A 15,000-nucleotide genomic window follows, 5' to 3' on the forward strand; every position below is an offset into this window, starting at 1 on the left:
GCCGCACACACGTACGAGAATGACGACACGTTCAGACAGGGTCTCGGGCCAGCTCTGAACCGGGATGACGGCCCACCACCTGTCCCCTCAACACCGAGGCCCGGAGGACCGCCCGGCGGGGCCCAACAACTGCCGAGCTGGCCACAGATGCTGCTGAACCCGCAAGCCATCATCAATCAGCTGCAGCCGAACGCCATGTACGACTCCAACGTTAACCACCCTCAAGGTTGGTATTAGGGCTGCGTACCTAAACGTAACATCAGGTACAGGTACAGGTACCGGTACAAAGGTTTAGGTACAGGTCCGGACCTGTACCTGTACCTGAACAATTTGACAAATTAACACGTGTTCTTCACTTTTTCAATCATGACACAGAAACAATAATAATGACTGACCTCTGACCTGATTCGAGTTTGTTGACCAATCACAACCCTGGATCAGCCACACTCTCGCGATGTCTCGTGAGACTGAGGATCTCAAATCAATCGACGGTGTTTACGTCTTTTCCAGTGCTAATTTTTCGTCTTTGTGGTAGGATTTACCTATCTTTAGTCATATACATGGTGTAAACTAGCTATTTCGGTATATACTCGTTACTTCATGATCCGGTATTTTGGACCTGTACCGAAACGATTTTTACGGTATTGGACCGGTACAGCGTACCGGTCCGCAGCCCTAGTTGGTATACTAGAATATAACAACATAATATTGTCTTATTCGTACGTTTCGTGTAATCGGCCATTTTATTCTCTTTTATTGCTTTAATGACGAGAGCTAAATAGATAATGCAAACGTATAACTAAAACTACCAAAAAATAATCACTAATTTTATTGGTTTACAAAGCCATCAATAGCAATTGTTGAGTAATCTTCAGTTCTATTGATAATGCCTTAAAACACGCTGACACAGAGATTGTGCTGTTGTTGACGACCACAATTACAATTTTCAAATTAAAACCATTACGAGAAGAATTTTAATTAACACAATATATTTCTTTACTGCCCCCCTCATAGGCGTCGGCCCAGCCCCGGAGAGCCGTACTTTTTGGGAACGGTTACGTCATCACCAGTCCCCCCGCCTGCTGATGTGCGCCGCCATATTGTCCGTTACCATGGTAACACTGCTGATCGTGGTGTCTGTACTTCTGACGCACCTCTACTCCCGACCTGGCAACCACGACTCTGTAAGTTTATTGAATTTTTTTTTAAATTCATATATGAATGACCTTTTCATCATTGTCGATTTGCAGATACGTTCGTAATGACTTTATCTTAAAAACAGTGCAAAAATATGGCATCGATTCTTTACCACTTTACAGTTGGCTGTAGCTACAAGCAAAGCAAGACCTAACACATCTGGCAGTACTGACTGGCAAAGTTCTACTGTGGTGACGAGCACTGACGAAGTACTGACCTTGATGACAGCTGCTGACGTCGTCAAGGTCAGTGCTTGTCACTGCGTAGTTGTCAGCATCCATGCCTGATTGGTTTTGGGATTGTTGCACATCCGCCATACGTGCAGCCACGGTAGACATAAAACAGAAGGCAACTGTTGGCGACTTCTTAGCTGTATCCGTGACGCTCAAACAACGATTCAACCATTAAAGGCATCCAGTGCAGTTTTTAGGGCTCGGAGACCCGATTTTTCAAACTCAAAGCCAATATTCTAGCCATTTACCTACATACTGAGTTGAAACAACACTATCCCAAGAAATATTGACCCTCGTGAAGCAAAAATGTCCAACATTCTGACGGAAAATGGTTACTGGAAGGAACCCTGGGCTGATTTTTAGGGTACCACCCAGAAAATATAGGACTCATCTTGGGGCTTGTTTCCGCAGTTTTAAATGCCCTAAGTATGAAATGCAGATTAAATGTGGTAATTTGAAACAGCATTTGTCAATATCATAAAGATTGACTTATTTAAAATATTTTCAATTTTGCTGCCATGAAATCGCATTGGATGCCTTTAATGTAAGATGGCGTTTGTGGGTCAGCTATGATTTCTTCAAACCGCGTTGTCTTTTGTATCAATGGGCACAACCCAAGTATATTGTTTGTTTACCTCTTCACAGCCAGCTACAACTACATCAGGACGTAACACCGCTGACACTACTGCCTGGCGAAGTTCTACTGCGCTGATGAAGACTGTCCCAAGGACATCGGCTGATGTCATCAAGGTCAGTACTTGTTCCTTGGGTTCATGGCGGCTGCTCCTAGTCATATAGCATAATCATCAAGGTCAGTACTTGTTCCTAGGATTTATGGTGGCTGCTCCTAGATATATAGCATAATCATCAAGGTCAGTACTTGTTCCTAGGATTTATGGTGGCTGCTCCTAGTTATATAGCATAATCATCAAGGTCAGTACTTGTTCCTTGGGTTTATGGTGGCTGCTCCTAGTCATATAGCATAATCATCAAGGTCAGTACTTGTTCCTTGGGTTTATGGTGGCTGCTCCTAGTCATATAGCATAATCATCAAGGTCAGTACTTGTTCCTTGGGTTTATGGCGGCTGCTCCTAGTCATATAGCATAATCATCAAGGTCAGTACTTGTTCCTTGGATTTATGGTGACTGCTTCTAGTCATATAGCATAATCATCAAGGTCAGTACTTGTTCCTAGGATTTATGGTGGCTGCTCCTAGTTATATAGCATAATCATCAAGGTCAGTACTTGTTCCTAGGATTTATGGTGGCTGCTTCTAGTCATATAGCATAATCATCAAGGTCAGTACTTGTTCCTTGGATTTATGGTGGCTGCTTCTAGTCATATAGCATAATCATCAAGGTCAGTACTTGTTCCTTAGGTTTATGGTGGCTGCTCCTAGTCATATAGCATAATTGAAACGCATGTTAGACAAACTAGACATAGATATAGAAGTCAAGCACTACCTTTTCTCCTACACATTGTATGTACATTGTAATTATGTATCTGCCAATTGCAACATTGGGTAACGGGAGGGGGTGCAATGTACTGTTACAGTACATACCGTTGATTAATGTTGTTTTGTGTGTATGTGGCGTACCAAAATAAGTTGTAACTTGAGTGTACTTCATATTGTCCTTGTCCTTTGTGTAATACTAATAAAAGATGGACATAAAACTAAAGGCGACTATTGGCGACATCAAATTTGTATCCATGATGCCCGAACGATTTCCATTGGTATATCAGATGAAGCTCACAGTAGACAAGTTATCAGTTCGTTGAAAACATGTGGTCCTTCGTGACGATGGGAAGCTTTGTCATTCTATAGGCTCGATAGGTCTTTTCACTACAGGAAATCAGATCTGTGGTAGAAAGAAAATGGAAATGGGAATTATAGCATTTTTCTCATGTCTGTTGCAGAAATGGTGGTTTGTTTACAATTTGACCCATTCTAACTGTTTAGGTGAGTCCGGTCCACGGACGTGGTCCCTCACACGGCATCACTGCAGCAGGACCTGCACCAATCAACAAGCCGGTTTCAACCGCCACTGAAGGTTCGTGATAACATCCAATGCCAACCCATAAAAGAAATACCTTTGTGTCATAAAGGGGGGGGCTGTAAAATATGACCTGACTGTACGCGGTGTATTACGAGAGAAACAAGAAAAGCTTTTTAAAAAAAGCTGGCCCAACCGAAAAAAAAGAACTAGATGAAGGCACCCTAAAGTCGGAAGAGCTTTTAAAAAAAAAGCTGGCATTTCGACACTGTAAAATAATGCCGACAGCGGGATTCGAACTGACGAATTTAGCGTACCAAGACATGCAAGACTAAAATACAAATGTAAAAAAATACAAAAGAGTACCAATTTAATTATTAACTGATTGACATTCCTGAGTAAGAACAATTAACTTGTGAATGTTAAAAGCAAAACAATGGATGTTAAAAAAGAAATTAAAACGAAGTGCCGACACTGGGATTTGATCCTACGATGTACGGAGTTACAGGACCTGACGACAGAAACGCAACCAACTGAGCTATTGATGTTTCCGTCTCTCAACCAGGGCTTCTGAAATGCCTTAAATGCATGAACAAGATATGGAACGTACGTTTCAACATACGTACCAGTAAAAACTGGCCAATAAAAGATACATATAAGGATCATATTCATGTTATTATTGCTCACGGGCCTTGATTTTTTCATGGTACACCTCAAAGTGTAGCCGTGTCGATGACTGGTTCTCCATGCAACCTGGCAATTTGCATAAGCTGATCTACATAATTCATGCAGTTGAAAGAAAATGGTATTTTTCTTTCGTTTGTTAAGAGCTGACATAGAATTTTGAAGTGGTGGCATTGACCTCTGGCCTAGCCTAGCCTAGCCTGGCCTGGCCTGGCCTAGCTGGGACTGGCCCTGTCTGGCCTGGGCTGCCTTGGCGATGCCATGACCTGGCATCACCTTGATGGCATGGCGTATAAAGGGCTTCTGCAATGGTCTACCTGACTGTGTGCTTATACCACCGTTACAGTGGTCGTGCCTATCAACGGTCAGTGTCTACCAATGTTACAACGGTCCAATTAAAGTGGGCACTGAGTCCGGCCGGACAAAAAATTAACGTGAAACGAATTAAAGGAGGTAATGTTAAGGTCAATCTTTTGTTCCCGTAGATCCCGGCAGCAGGGCACCTGTCATCACCTTTGGCGATGAGTCGGGGGCTGGAAAACTGCGCCGCGCGCGCGGAGTCGCAGCTTCCCCCGACAACAAGATCTGGGTGGCTGACCAGACCAAATCCCGTCTCCAAGTGTACAGCATGGCAGGTGCCTACCTGGGCCAGTTTCCACAAGGTGCACCAGGGCTGGGGTATCCGGCAAAAGAGCCATATGATGTGTCCATCGACAGAGATGGTCACCTGTGGGTCTTGATGAGTGGGTACCCTGCCAGCCCTGACTCCCTGGTGCAGGTGGACAGGGAAGGTCATGTCAAAGCCAAGTTTGACCTCCCTGACACTTCACCATGGGAGGTGCACCGCGGAATGGCTGTGGGCTTGCGCAACAACCACGTTTTCGTCACCTGGTCTGACACTGCCTACAGTGGTGGTGTCCAAGCCTTCCAGCCGGATGGGAAACATCTGTGGGATGGCCAGCGGCGGATGAAGAGGCCGACGTACGTCGCCGTTAACGGGGAAGGCAACATCTTCGTCTCCGACTTCAACACTCACTACATCTACGTGTATGACAACGCCGGGCAGTACGTTATGAGGTTCGGAGGGCCGGGGCTGACAGGTGGCTACCTGAATCGTCCCCCAAGGCATCTGTGCGGACAGTTCCGGTCACATCATGGTGGCGGACGAAGGTAACCAGCGCGTGGTGGTGTACACAGGCCGGGGTGAGTATGTCCGCCACATCGCCGTCCCCCGGCGTGCTGAATACCCAACAGGGGTGGCAGTGGGGCCGGGAGGACAGCTGGTTGTGATCGACAAAAACACAATCACTGTCTTCCCCCGCTACTGATAATGATGCACATTAAGGATGATCCTGTATGCAGGTTATTGAATGGCCGACACCGACACTGTATCGTGCACTTAGTGAAGCATAGCAACAATTTGCCAACAAACAGGAATAGAAACTGTTAAGAAACAAAATTGTAGATTTTAGACGTTCATGATCACCGCCTAACCTTTTGACCACTTGTCATTCTGCCTGTCAATCTTCCCCACCCACCTGCTGTCAACATGCTCTCAAGCTCACCAAACTTCCTGTGTCTGACCTTTCGGCTTGTCATTCTGCCTGTCAGTCTTGCCCCACCCACGTGCCGTCAACCTACTTTGTCTGGACACTATCCAACAGCTCAGCCTCCTTAACTAATGGTGATGAGAATGTGCACAGATGTGAAAATACTTCACTGAAGTTTTAAGTATATGGGAACATGCACTGTGACCTTAAAGGGGAATTCAAGAAACTCAAGAAAAATATGTGGAAGGTACAAGGGAGTTTTTATGGAGTATGTCATTGCTGTATAATGGAACTGGTCCAAACTCAAGAGCAATTAACCAATGCAAACCAATTGAATTGTTATATAATAGTAGTACCATAACATACCAACCATTCCTAAAACTCAAAGAGAGATCTTTGTATGTTCTATATACCTGTTCTAGTCTTAGGAACTTCATTTTCTCCTTCCTTTGTGGCACAATCTGACATTGAGATCCAAATTACTGGATATTCCATTAAGTTGCTCACAAAAAAGTTGGGGTAAAATTTTTTTTTTGAAATCTTGAAAATAACGTTTGTAGCCTTAGTAAGTTTACTTTGGGCCGAAGTAATTTGGATCTGCAGTAATTGAGGCTCATAATTAGACTACAATAAAGCTATATATAGGAGGGGGCATTATTGAGTAACTGGATTATAGTGTTCCAATTATGTGAGGACAGTTTACAAAATGTATGCCGGTGTATTGCTGTTAACGGCGCACGCCCCAGTTCTTCGTTGTAGTCCGTGGTAAAAAAGTGACGAAAGGGTTTTGAGGGTCCAAGTTTGAGGTGATATTTCTCATAAACTGCCGCGAAATATCATTAAACATTAACATGGCTGAAGAGTGTAAGAAATTGTGATTTTGGGGTGAAAATTTCGATTGGCTCCGAACCTTACTTCCGGGTATCCTTGCACGCCAAGTGTAATCCGCCCGTTTGACCTAGATTTCGCTCTGCGCCTTCCTAGGAGTTGATTTGCAACCCCTCGCACCGTGGGCGGTTTCGAAAATTTCAGTACTAGAATTTTCTTTATAATTTACTCGGGCATAGTCAAGGCTTGGGTCTTTCTGCCAGCATCAGTCATTTCTGCCGGAAATTTTTTTTCTATGGGATTATCCTACGCGAAAATTCGCAATTTTGGGCATTGATTTTGGAGTGAAAATAATATTTTTTTCCGTTGATTTTACCAAACTCAATAAGGTTGAAGAAACCAAACTCAGCTGTCTTGTAGCCAAAGAGATATCCTTTCGTCCCATATATACAATTATTCTCCTTCCGAATTATTCCACGGCAGAGACGGTCGCTAGATTTGCAGCTTCGAATAGAAACGCCAAATAAACTGGGGTGTGCGTTAAAGATAATGTGGTGTGTTAGAAAATAGCACTTGCTTCAGCGGTTGTGCGTGGAATCAAATCAAATGAAACACCTGATCCTCATTGGATGTGTGTACATTTTGTACAAAAGGATGTTAAACTTGTTCTGGTGGTCAGAATTGTGGTATGTCCAGATCTTAGTGGTATCTGTATTTGTTTTATGCGTTGGAACTGCAGGGGCGTTTTTTGCCGGTGCACAATTTGCTCCAACTTGGAGTCCAAGGGCGCTAATTTGACTTTTGGCGCCCCCTAGCGTAATCACTTGGAGCAAATTGTGCACCGGCAACAAACGCCCCTGCAGTTCCAACGCAAGCTGCTAGAGACACCAAATTTACGTCACTTTTTTCTTACTTTAACAACTTTCTACCACATAAAAATCATGACTGTAGCATGTTTAAAACAGTAGATACAAAGCCCTGAAGGTCGGCTGCAGTACCAAAAAGCGCCTCTAGGAGGCGCCAAAAGTCAAATCAAGTGGTCCGCGTACTTTTTCAAACGAGGAATGTCTCATGAGTATTTGTACCAAGTTTGGTGCTTGTATCACAATTTGAAAGATTATTTCAATCATCTGCCCCACTATATTCATCTGCCTACCGGTAGTGAAAAAGTACAAGCGCTTATTTCATTTCTAGCATGACATCTTGAACTTATCCTGAGCTTGAGTTGATATGACAATGGGACAAATTTGATACATTTGTAACAATCACATGATGTCATGTCAAGTGACAACTGATATTTTTAGTGACAAGTTTGTGCAAGTATTTTTAAATCTAGAAGTGACATGTTAATTCACGCTGGCCGTGATCTATTTTTGTGACAGTGATGAACAAATGTACAAAATCATTTTAAATGTTGTCAGTGTGTGTATGTAAGTAATCATGATTTGTGTGCTAGTTTGCATTATTACCTAGCTGTATCAGGAGTTCATATTGTAATATGAAGTAATATTTAATTTTTAGTACCGTGTATCTTTCTACAATGAAGCTTAATATACTTTGTTGATAGAAAATGCCAATGCGTTGCTATCTATTAGACCAATATGGTATAAAAGTTTAATCAAGGCATTCAATGCTAACTTATTTTTAATGTTTTAATTTGAATTTCGTACATTGAATAGAAAGAATGTGTTCATTCTTTGGCCCTGTATGTATTATGTACTGACTCTTGTATTGACTATCTATGAGGAAAAGTTTAACCCAATGCAAGAAGTGTACCTTCAGGAAATTTTTGATCTATCTACCCGATGTTTTACTCAAAATTAAATATGCCAATATTGTAGGTTTTTGTGCCTTTACCAATTGCACTCATACATTGCTGGGATTGTGTTATGAAAGACACATACAAAACACTTCGTCTATTTACTGACAGACTAAGGCAAACGTTTTATTTCTGTTCAGTAATGTTACCGAAATTAGGTTGAAGTGACGACCCTAACTTGAGGTTGTTCATTTAAAGAAAGGTTAGTTTAAACTGCAAAATCCTCACAGACAGTCTGGGATAAGATATTTATCGAAAAGTAATTTACCTACAGGATATATTTGCATACCAACGTACTCATGTTTTAGTATATTTTGAGATTCTATACAATTAATTTACCTCAGGTTTTAGTTCATAATCTGCCTTATTTTCACTTCCATCCCTTGTAATTTTCAAACTTGTCATATGAGCCCTTGTGGTCTACAGAATTCTTTGGCATGTAATTAATAAATTAATTAATTAATTATTTCATTCATTTCTTCACGTTGTCTGGGATTTATTCCTTATAATTGTACTTTTTACATTAAATCTGAATTTGGAGATCTCATTAAAAAACATTGGTAGCTTTTATAAATCTTGTTGTTTTAATTTGTCTCATTTATTATCTGTGATTTTATCTGTGATTTATTTATTTCAAACACCAAAAGCAAACCTTGCAGCAGGGATGAGAATCCCTGAATTGAAAGAGTTTGCGTACATAAAAAAAATTACAATAGGCAAAACAAACACTATATACACACCCTCATATACACCATAATACATAAAAAATTGTACCAAGCAAAAAAAATATATACAGATAAGGTTTAGGAAAGGTTATGAAAACAAAGTTGTCATTAGCATAATCAACGTAACTGGTGGTCTTCTCTACTTAAATTACACATATTTTATGTGTAGTAGCCCTTTCTCTTGACAGAATTGAACTTAACATTGCATCCTTAAGTAGCTTATGCATAATGATGTTCAGTTTTAACTAACGTTAACTTATAGGTCACAAATATGAAATTACCATTATTTATCTCTAATCATAACAAATCATAACATGTTCGTATATATGTAAAGTATGCCTTTTTTTGCATACTTTCTGTTTATCTTCCACTTGTCATAGATTACGTGCGTTACAGCATTACAGTCCAATAGAAACAGTGGGATTATAAAATTTCCATTATTAATGCAAATCAACGTAATGTACATCTAATTGTGCAAATCTTTGTCTACAAAACAAGCCGGAAATCGTAAAAAAAAAAACAATCGTTGTTCCTTTCTTGAATTTTGTGCTTTAAAAGACTTACCAAGAACTCTCCTGCATGCAGCTTCAAAACAAACGGATATGGAAACCAAATCATCACCGTTTTCCAACTACATAAAAGTCTATCTGACAATAAATATGAAGCCCAAAGTATGTCCAGGGCAGAAAAACGGAAATCCTGCTGCAGTGCCAAGGATAGCCGCCAGGTGACCCATAGTAGACCTTGATCTTCCTTCTTCCACATACCCACAACGTTATTTTGATTTCATTCAATTTCATCCTATACGTAGGAATCCAATATGATAACATAAAAATATTTAAAGGACACGTTGGGACAATAGAGCTTATTCACCACACGTCATCATGACGTCATCACCCCTCATGTCCCGTGCGACGCCATTTTGGGGTGCATCTCTACAGCGAGTTTCCAAGCGTTGAAATGGCTGACAAACGTTAGGTAAACTGTCCTTTGTCCTATTACACGAAGAATTTACCACCACTCGTACCTCTCGTTACTGGAACAAAATAAAATCTGTTGGAATTGACCGTTTCTGTTGAGTTTTGATCAGTCTGATCGAGACGGCGTCTACTGCCAGCGGAGTCCATTGACGCGACTTAGCTTCGTATTTGATATACTGAGCAGAAGTTTTCACACACAGGATCGGTTCGAACCCTTTAAGATTCTGGAAGCGTTGTATCAGGATGGGCAGAAAGTGTTGTCGGACAGTTGCGTGGTGACAAGGACGTTGTAGTCGGGAAACGCAAAAGGTCGCTATTTTGGAACAGCCCCGGACTGTGATTGGATAAATAACAAGCAAAGCCGGGGCCATCGGCCGCGATCCTCAGTCCGCACTGCCGCGACTGTGGCTGGACAAGGTGAGTGTTACAAGTTGCCAGCGCCCTGTTCTGCTAGTCTCCACCAGACTTCTTTTGCGGGGTGAATAAATCGTAGAAATCGGCCTAAAAAGGGTATTAATTGGCCAGAGAAGGTAGCCGGCAAGAGAAGCTCCATTTCCCCGCCAAGATTCACGAGTTTTGAGGTGTTGGGGCATTTTATGCTCAACATTAATTAAATTACTATGGGCCGAATCTGAAAACAAATAGAGAATGAAGTTTTAGTGTTCTTTTCAACAGGGAACATGTGGTTTGTAACGTTACAGCATCAGTATAGCGTCACCACCATAACGTTACAAACCACATATTCAAAACAAATTCATTCTCTATTTGTTTTCAGATTCAACCCATAGTAATTTAATTAACGTTGAGCATAAAATGCATAAAATGCCCCGACACCTCAAAATACAGTGAAAAACAAGCTGTTTAACGTCAACAGGATCATTCCGATGCCTTCCTGTCCTATGCAAATGAGGGTTACCCCCGCGATTTCGCGTTGCATTCTGGGGATGGGAAACTCGTGAATAGGTTGTCAACCCGAACAATCTACCTGTGTGTGTGGTTACATGACCCAGGACAATAGATACATGGGGGTTGAACTTATTAACTGTGTGTTTGTTCAACCGAGTAGTGGAGTAGATGACATCAAATTTTGGAGGAATCTTTCAAATTGTGATACAAGCACCAAACTTAGTACAAATATTCATGAGACATTACTCTTTTGAAAAAGTACGCGGGCCACTTGATTTGACTTTTGTCGCCCCCTAGCGGCGCTTTTTGATACTGCAGCAGACATTCCGGGCTTTGTATCTCCTGTTCTAAACATGCTACAGTCATGATTTTTATGTGGTAAAAGGCTGTTAAAGTAAGGAAGAAGTGACGTAAATTAAGTGTCTCTAACAGCTTGCGTTGGAACTGCAGGGGCGTTTTTACCGGTGCACAATTTGCTCTAACTTGGAGTCCAAGGGCGCTAATTTGACTTTTGGCGCCCCCTAGCGTAATCACTTGGGGCAAATTGTGCACCCGCAAAAAACGCCCCTGCAGTTCCAACGCAAGCTGCTAGAGACACCAAATTTACGTCACTTCTTTCTTATTTTAACAGCCTTTTACCACATAAAAATCATGACTGTAGCATGTTTAGAACAGGAGATACAAAGCCCGGAATGTCGGCTGCAGTATATCAAAAAGCGCCGCTAGGGGGCGACAAAAGTCAAATCAAGTGGCCCGCGCACTTTTTCAAAAGAGTCATGTTACATGAGTATTTGTACCAAGTTTGGTGCTTGTATCACAATTTGAAAGATTATTTCAGTTATCTGCCCCACTAGAGGGAAAGATTATTTCAGTTATCTGCCCCACTAGAGGGAAAAATAAGGTCTATACGATGTTGGAGAGACAACAGACTAACATGACGATATGCCGATGAAACGTTTAGTGGCTGTTTTAATCTTAGTTGGGAGATTAAAATGATCTGTACTATGTTGGATGATAACTGAAATATACGGTGACGTCCACAATTGGGGATCTGCACAATTTTTTTCATGGCTATCGCTCGATCTCCCCTCTTTTTTCTTTATCTATTCCTTTTCCTCTTCATTTCTCTCTTTATCATCTGTGTGTGTGTATGGAAAAAATCTGGATAGTTTTGCTGTATCTTCTTGGTTAGTTTTACAATGTGAATTCGAGGGGATTCATTCTTTATTTCTCTTCTAGTACTTCTGCATGCAGTCAAATAAACTAGCTAAGAACAAAAAAAACAACAGAATAACAGGTCTTTGGTCCCCAAACTGCTATGTTATTGCCACCATACTAAATGCAGATACATAAGTTGCGTTTAGTGAAATTCAGTAAATATAATCGAATCCAGCTACATCATGTGTTCTAGGGATGGTCTTCAGAACGCATATTCCATACAAGTTGGTGACAACAATTCATATTCATATCCATAAATCCATTCACGATTGCCTTAGCAATGTACTCTAGCAGACTATACTGTTATATTGATTATAGCATTGCGGATATTGCCTTCACTAAGTAACTTTTACTAGTAGAAATATAGATATATTCCAAGAACAGAGGAGGAGCTACTAAGCATACAGACATACTATAGTATATAGATATTCTGCAAGAAAAGATAAGTTGCAAGAACAATATTAGATATATTGTAAGAATAGAACAGTAGTTAGTAGTGTATAGATATACCAGAACAATAGAGGAGTTACTAAGTATATACTAGATATACTGCAAGAATATAATGGAGGAGTTACCAGTGTATAGATATACCGCAAGAATAATAGAGAGGTTACTGGTATATACTGATGTTACCGCAATAGAGAAGGAGCTACTAGTACTTTGACATACAATAGAGGAGATACTGTAATTATTCTTGTTTAACATGTGTACTACAGGTTATTGAGAAAACGTTCTAAAATCTACCTTTTGTTACCTCACGTAGGTCGACCTTATTGGCCAATTTTCCATCTTTAAGCTCGTAGCAGTGTAGCAATTTACCAGATGGTTATGTAAAATTTTTATTTCTAGAATAAGTGAAACTAAACATTAGAACCCTGTTACAGCAAGTACTATGGAGGAAGTGAAAAATAAGTTTATTAACACAACCACAATAATATATAGAATGAATGAAATACATCGCTAAAGGACAAAACATTAAATCAGAGCCTTTTCTTGTCTCCTCTCTTCATATTTATCTGCCATCTACGTTCTGGCATGGCAACAGACATTTTTGACCACTGTCAGGGGGATACAAAATTTCTTTTTTTTTTCTTTCTAACATCAGACAAAAATCAATGCGCGCACTGATGTCATCCATAAAAAAAAAATACTTGCTGTGGCCTAAACTTGTCGATAGTTGGGTCGGTACGATCGCGATTGGCATCGGTAACATCGCAGTGTTGGAGAGCGGGAACAAAGGGGTTCAGATATTCGATGTCAAGACTGGTCAGTCGCTTCGGTGTTTCCCAGTGGACGGTGAGGATCATTGGGGCATTGACGTGGACCCCGACGGACAGTTTATTGTGACGTGCCGAAACATTTCCGGCACTGGCGGTCAAGCAGTCCGGGTGTACTCGCGTGAAGGAGAGCTTAAGAAGACACTACAACCTGACTGTTTATTAAATCCGACTGGAGTTGCAGTACTGAAGGACGGCCGCATTGTGGTGGCAGACGACACACAGCAGTCGTGTCTCCTCCTGCAGCATGACGGGAGCCTCATCCGGGAGATCGGCAAGGAACATTTACAGTACCCATCATGTTGGAATAAAAAAAAAAGAATGCGTTAGGCGTGGCTATCAAGATATGTGTACTGTGCATACGACCATCTAAAACATGACACTAGTGGTGACTGCATCCGCCATCTTGGGGTCGATCTTCCGCAGTTCCCGGTACAGGTCCTGGTAGAACGGCTTCATCACGACTGACGAGTCCCGTGATGTGTTCTTTGTCACTGATTTCGATGCTCATAAAGTTTTCGTGTTTGACCTCGAGGGAAATCTGAAGTTCAATTTCTTTACAGAGGGAGAGAATGGGGGAGAGCTCCTAAAATATCCAAGCGGGATAACATTAGACCCGGAAGGTAACGTCATTGTAGTGGACCGTTTGAACAACCGTCTACTGGTGTTCAGGCCTTAAGGGACGTATCTGAGAACTGTGGCTATGGTAATGGGAGAAGGACCCTGGGGAATCACACTGACACATGATGGACACATTGTTGTAGCGTGTTCTTTTGGAAATTGTGTCGAATTGTACAAGTACAAGTAGCTAAAATAAATCACCTTGTAAACAAATTGTAAAAGATTACAAATTGTCCAGTTTTAATACCACAGGGACACCACAGGAACTAAACTTTAGAACATATCATCACCAATATTAATATAATATACTTTTAGCAGAATATAACCAACATTTACATTCCAATAGAGTTTCTGGGACGACAGAGAGGTACCATCTAAATGAAAACAGTCAGATGTAATATTGTTCTTCTTGTTACTTGCAACTAGATTCAGAGCAAAAGCTGGCAAAAAAAATAAACGTATCATCATTAATTCAGTAATCCTAAGAGCAAAAATCGTGCATAGATGTATATGTACAGCATTAGACTTACCGAATGGACCTTTGACGTGATGACCAGTATATGTCCATTATTGTATGAAATAAGAATAGTGTACTGTTACCGCCATGATAAACTCTTACTGTACACAGCATTGAACATTCGATGCTGCCTCAAAGGCAAATCTACAAGCGTAACATACGAGAGAAAATATGGCGTGGTAAGGGTTTCACACTTAACAAACACACACAGTTACATTTTGAATCAGAACTTTCGTTATATCTCGTATATGACGCTCTCTTCTGGTTGGTTAATCTCCTGCAGTCCAGTGTCGGTACATGCTCTAGTAGAACGCGTTAGGCGTGGCTATCAAGATATGCGTCACTCCTGTACTGTGCATACGACCATTAGGCCACAGCAAGTAAATTTTATGGATGACATCCACCGCAGCTCCAAATCCAATGCGAGCGGGCGAAAAAAAGCAAGGTTTC

General features: G+C 41.2%; 2 pseudogenes; both read left to right on the forward strand.

Moving 5' to 3' along the window:
- The window catches only part of LOC109461568, a 5,710-nt pseudogene extending 273 nt beyond the window's left edge, over positions 1 to 5,437 (forward strand).
- A 7,520-nt stretch (positions 5,438 to 12,957) lies between these two features.
- LOC109461569 lies at positions 12,958 to 14,220 on the forward strand (annotated as a pseudogene).
- Positions 14,221 to 15,000: the final 780 nt, after the last annotated feature.

The sequence above is a fragment of the Branchiostoma belcheri genome, unplaced genomic scaffold (assembly GCF_001625305.1).
Source record: "Branchiostoma belcheri isolate BF01 breed outbred unplaced genomic scaffold, Haploidv18h27 scaffold94, whole genome shotgun sequence".
NCBI classification, from domain to species: Eukaryota; Metazoa; Chordata; class Leptocardii; order Amphioxiformes; family Branchiostomatidae; genus Branchiostoma; species Branchiostoma belcheri.